Source organism: Anopheles cruzii, chromosome 3 (genome assembly GCF_943734635.1).
Source record: "Anopheles cruzii chromosome 3, idAnoCruzAS_RS32_06, whole genome shotgun sequence".
In the NCBI taxonomy this organism is placed as follows: domain Eukaryota; kingdom Metazoa; phylum Arthropoda; class Insecta; order Diptera; family Culicidae; genus Anopheles; species Anopheles cruzii.
The window spans coordinates 45,481,417-45,487,416 of record NC_069145.1 but is presented as its reverse complement, the minus strand read 5'-3'; positions in this window follow the sequence as shown (position 1 = coordinate 45,487,416).

The following is a 6,000-nucleotide window of genomic DNA, read 5'->3' as shown; positions in this document are numbered from 1 at the left end:
TTTTCTTGTTCAATGGAATCAAAGGTCCACTTAGAAGAACGCGTTTCATCAACCGACAGGAAATTATTGGGAAAATCGAAGATGACCATCATGGAGATATCAAACATAGTTTATTTATTTATTTATTTAAAACAGTCAACGGGCAACTTAGCCTAAATGACAATAAAAACTTAACCTATCACTTAGAACTAAAACTAATCAAACTGACGAGGCTGGTAACCGATATTTACGAAAGACAGAGGCGCCAGTAACAAGGACGAAACATTTTCCATGAAGACATAAAGGCAAAATCGTCGCGACACTGATCGAGGGACATATTAAAGTCAAGAAGCGAAGAATAATTGTTATAATTTTTACCATAAGTCACTGACATGTGTAGCAACCTAACGCCACAAAAACATCGAATATCGCATATATAGACTGTTTCATTATGTCTAAGCGCGATTTTGATAAAGCACTACTCACTCCACATGACGTTTAAAGTGTCAAACTCGACAGATTCTTTTAGTATACACTTTAACTTAAAAAACGGTGTATCATACGTACAGGTTTCCTGAACTTTTGTGAAAATGCGAAGCATTTCTCCAGAAAAGGGAAAACGGATTCTGCACAAATGGTGCACTATTCTCAACATTTCACAGAGTCAGTTGGCAAAACAGGGAAAATAGGCATTGGAGTGGTTCGAAACGCAATAAGGAAATAAAAAAAAAGAAGCAGCTTCCAGGATAAAATGAAATCTGGGTGGAAAGCGGGTCCTGTGGATAAAAATTTGGACCAAAAAGGAATGCGTGTTTACGCCAGCAAAAAAAGTGCCTCCGTCCGAGATGTGGTTAAAAAGGTGGGATCAACTGCGAGTACCGTCCATCGTGCCAAAGTAAGATAAGGTCTTAAGACATACAAGAAGCAGAAAAAAACGAAACGGAGTGCAAAACAAGCTGCATCCGTTAGATCAAGAGCCCGTTAATTGTATGATCAATTGGTTCATGACAAACGAGTTTGCGTCATCATGGACAATGAAACTTATTGCAAATTTGACTACAAAACTCTTCCGGGTCCTAAGTATTACACTGTTCTGGATCGCCAGAATGCTGACGATGCAGATACATTCATTTTTACTGAAAAATTCGGGAAAAAGGCAATGGTTTGGCAAGCCATTTACGAGTGTGGCTTGCATTCCGAACCGTTCGTGACAACAGAGACGATGAAATCCGAAATTTACATCCGCGAATGTCTGAATTAACTCCTACTGCCTATGATTCGAAAATATAAAGACCCGGTACTATTTTGGCCGGATTTAGCATCCGTGCATTACTCCAAGGATACGTTACCTGGTTCCAATCCAACGGGGTTCAGTTCGTTCCGAAGGAGATGAATCCGTCAAATTATCCACAGGCAAGACCGATCGAAACTTTTTGGGCACTTACCAAGGCATACTTGAGAAAACATGTAAAGCCAACCAACACCATTGAAATATTCGCCAAAGATTGGAAGAAAGTGTCCAAAATGATTGCAAATCAGTCTGTGCAAAAGCTGATGCGTAGTGTTCGTTTAAAAGTTCGATCATTGGCATACGGTGACCCGGAATGTAATTTTGTAAAAATGTACTGTTAAGTAAGATAACAGAGCGTTAAATACAGAAAGAAAAATGAAGTTTGCTTGTAATTTGAATTTTTGGCGTTCATTTAAAATCGTGCTTAGACATAATGAAACAGTCTATACGTAGCCCGCGGAAATTGAAAAGACTTTTTGAACAAACCTCGTACGTACGACATAAAGAAAGCAATGGGTCATTATGCCCGGTGAGTGATGACTGCGCATCAATTTTGAGTTCATGGTTAGGTCGTCGTCTCAAACATCGGACAGGAGCAGAAAAAGATTAAAGTTTAAAAGATTTTTAAGAATTGGATCAAGCGTTGAAGCAACTACTTTGAAGGGGACAATATCGAGTTAGAGCAAACATATATCTTATTTCATAAAAAAATTCCGCGAACTTTTTGATCAAGGTAGTATGTCAACTGTGTGCAAAACTTCGTGGGCTCGAAGCATTAGAATGAGGCCACAGAACGAATGAACCGCGACCCACTGGAACGCTTTCGTCACATGGCATATGGATTACGAATCGGCAGCCAATCGGTAATCGATTTCCAACAACAAGCTGCTCATCAACCGTGGCGGTAAGGGAACCTTTTCCCGAGAAGAAAATGCGATCCAAAACCCGGCTGTCACTGTGTTTGGGAAACTTACTCCCACACGGACGCGGACAAAAATGGTTGAATTTCGCTCTGCAGATGCACCCCACACCGGGAGCTGGCGCAGCGTCAGCTCCCCAACAACCCCAACAACAAGTGACCTGCATTTCAACGGAACGCCGTCGAAATTTGGTCGCCCGCCCGGAATGGCGCGATGAAAAATAATGTCGAACCAATCGAAAGCGAACGACGGAAACGTCGGTTGCGCGCGGAAAACTTTTCCCACTGCGCCAACGGAAATGGTGGAGGCGCGAAAGAATGCGCGGGTTCGCGGTTCGTGCTCCGGACACGCGGACCTCTCTGTTCGCACTCCGCCTGTGCTGCCCCCGAAGATCCTCTCTTTTTCAAACGTAAATTGGTGCACGGTGAACGTATTAATTAATTTATACCGGCTGGCCAAGCGCATTTTCCGGCCGCGCCTTTGTCGATGGGGCTCGGAGACGGGCCCGGGGTTATTATGCGCGCCACCCCTCCCGCGATTGTGCTCGCCGCAGCAATGTTCGCACCGAACGATGCTCCTGCGCCGAGCACACAAAACGCTGGCTGGCTCTGCCTGACAACAGCAAGCCCGCCCGCCCGCCGGAGGAGATGCTAAACTTTGGCCCTGGAATCGACACTTTGGTGGAGTTTAACATCCGCCAGACCCATGCCACCCACCACCCCATTGCTACCACCGGCTCGTGCACCTCGCGGAAGAAGCACACGAATTACCGGCAATGCTCGTCCGACTGGAAATGTAATCGAAGTTACGAAACCCGCCCCCCGCCTGTAACGGTGTGCCCTCGGAGAGCGCCACCGAACCACCGGGAGTCTGACTCGGAAAGGATATATTAATCTCCAACAAATGCCGGGGAGTTCGATACTGGTACCCGGGAAGAGTCCTGCTCTACTGGCCCCGCCCGGCCGTGGCTGCCAATTAGCAAAAATTCATTGCCATTTTATTGCGGGCACCACTGTATCTTGGGCAAGATTTTAATAAGCCGGCAGCAAAACGTGTAGCATTCGGCCCCGGGGGGTGGAACACGGAATTAGCGATCGATTGGAAAAGCGAGAGAGGAACGGACAAACGAACGGCGGCCCGCTGCGGGCTGCGAGTTTGGTTCGGAAACTGTTTGCGCCAACAATGGAAACCACCGGTACGGAAAAATCGATACCAACACGGGGACGGATGCGGCGGCCCAGCCGGCGGTCCTGTGCCGCGAACGCCATTTTTACTCGGCCCCCAAAGGGAACGACGATGAGCATTTTGGTTGCGCGGCCTATCAAGCGAAAGCCTTTGGTGATTTGTCTGTTTAGATTAAGGCGGCAGTTCGAAGGGCCTTCGAATGTTGCCTGGTGCGCGTTGAAAAATTAGTACCGTTGTTAAAAAGTTGAAGCCACGAGAAGGTAAAAGAAACCCCAACGTGCCGCTTGCTGCAAGTTGGGAATGGTTTCGTGAAGTACTCAAAGTGATACCGTTGAACACGACAAACAGCAATAAACGGATTTTTCTATCTTTAAAGACGGAACACGACAACTTGAAGTCACCAATCGAAACACAAGGTTAGTACTGGTTACATTGTGATTCGTCATTCGAATTAAAACTTTGATCAGAATAAAAATCTAGAACCTACAAAAATCTAATATTTTTTTATTTTAGAAGAAAGGACCGGGTCGTTTTACAGTTTTTCTTCGATAAAGAAGAAAATGCAAGCAAGGCCACTGAAATTGTGGAATAGTGTTTTTGGAGCTGATACTGTAACAGCTAATTACGTGCAATTTCGGATTCGTTGATCAAAGCGTTAAAGATCATCGTGATCAAAGCGTGATGAAGCAGCCCAAACGGTGGCCACACCTGGACTAACGGCTAGGAAGGATCTACTACGGGTGTATGGTGGGACTTGAAAGGAATAATTTATTATCAGCTGCTTCCGTGTGGCCAAACACTAAATTCAGATCTTTCTTTGGACCGTCCGATTGGCCAGAAACGGCCAGAATTGTCCACCAGATGAAGTGCTGTGTTCCATCAGGACAGCGCAGTGCCACAAACGTCTGTAATTACCCGCTAAAAACTCCGAGAGAAACTTGGTACGGAAGTTTTAATGCATCCAGCATAGAGTCTGACCCTGGCACCAATCGATTAAACCCCTTTTTGTCGCATTGCTAAACTTACTGAGAAATTGGAATCAAGAGAAGATTTTGAAAATCGATTATTGGAGTTTGGCGCCAATAAGAATCAAGAATTCTATAAGAGAGGCAGTATTGTGCCATCTTTAGTACATAAGCTGCATATTTGACGCAAATCGGACCACCGGAAACATCTTAAATAAAGTTTTGAAATTCAAAATAATGGATTTCCTTTTCCCTAAACTCTCCAAAAACGGATGGAACTCACACAAACACAAATCGCAGAAGACAGCACGACAGCAGCAAGCAGAGAAAATGTAAAAAAAAGTGCATCTGCATTTATCAAATTGCAAATACACTGACCAAATGCCTCCAGTATGAACAAATCCAACGAAGACATCTGGCAGCTGACACTTGGAAATAAGAAGTCGTATATTTCCCACTTCCTGGAAACAACCTGTGAACATGCATGCAAAAGTTCAAAGCATCGATGCTGCCGGGTGCCCTGGCATTCGAATCCGATGTGGGCCCATCCGGGGGCACAAGAAAATGTTCTGCCACAACAGCCTGACTGCAATGTTCTCAGAGTTGCTCACGAAACGTGCAGAATAGCATATGCCACTAGCAGTTCCGGGATTCCCACAGCACTACCGATGCACACGGGCGAAAGGGCCCGAATGGAAAAAGGATGCTTCCCCTACTACGCACTGTCAAATGTGAATTCCAGTCACGTACAGCGATGGCCGGCAAGCGTCGGGGGGCACACACTATCGGTTTCCAATAAACATCGGCCCTACATATATGTGATGCCCCCGGTCCCCGGTGGCATCGTTACATACTGCCTCTGTAAATGGGGCGAAAAAAAACGTTGACATATTAATTGTTTGCCAAGTGCGATGTTCTCGATCTCGGTTCGCTTTTCGGCTTACGGTGCTGCGGAACAACAATAATGAAGCCGCACATTACTCTCGACTCCAGGCTGGCGGCCGGTTAGCCTAGCCAGTCGCATGTAATGGATCGTTTGTTTACACTTCGTTTGATTAATGCATATCAGATGAAAGAATCGCGCGCACGGGACGACATCATCTGTCAGTCGTGACGCGCTCCACCGGCCGGCACCGGTATCTGGTGTTTGTTTTTCCGAGTGTCGGAGGAGCACTCACCGGGCAACCGATAATCCGACCACAATCCGCGACCGAGCGGGCGGCTGGTGGGCGGGCGGTCAAAGCACGAACCCCCGCAGTGCCGCGCCGTGGAGTGCCGAAGGTTTAATTGAAATGCCAATTTCGCCAGCCATCCAATTACCATTGGCCCGGTGCCGGTCGGTTTCGGAACCGGAAAAACGCTCCCTTCCAGCCGGTTGATCTCGTTTGCGCGGTGGCCACCACCGGCCAATGGTTGGCCCTTAATTTGAGGAATGCGCTGTTTGTCAAACAAATTATTCTCCACCACGGAATCTACCAAGCGCGGCGCGGTACGTGTCGGGCAGCATTATTTTTGCGTTCCCCTCTAACCCCGGGTTACGGAAACCAGGGAGTGTCGCCGAGTTTTGCGGCCAAAATGTAGGGTTCATCAGGATCATGCGATCGAGTTTGGGTTTTCTTTCGAATCACGAGGGATGCGCACAGCAAGAAACAGTCAAAGG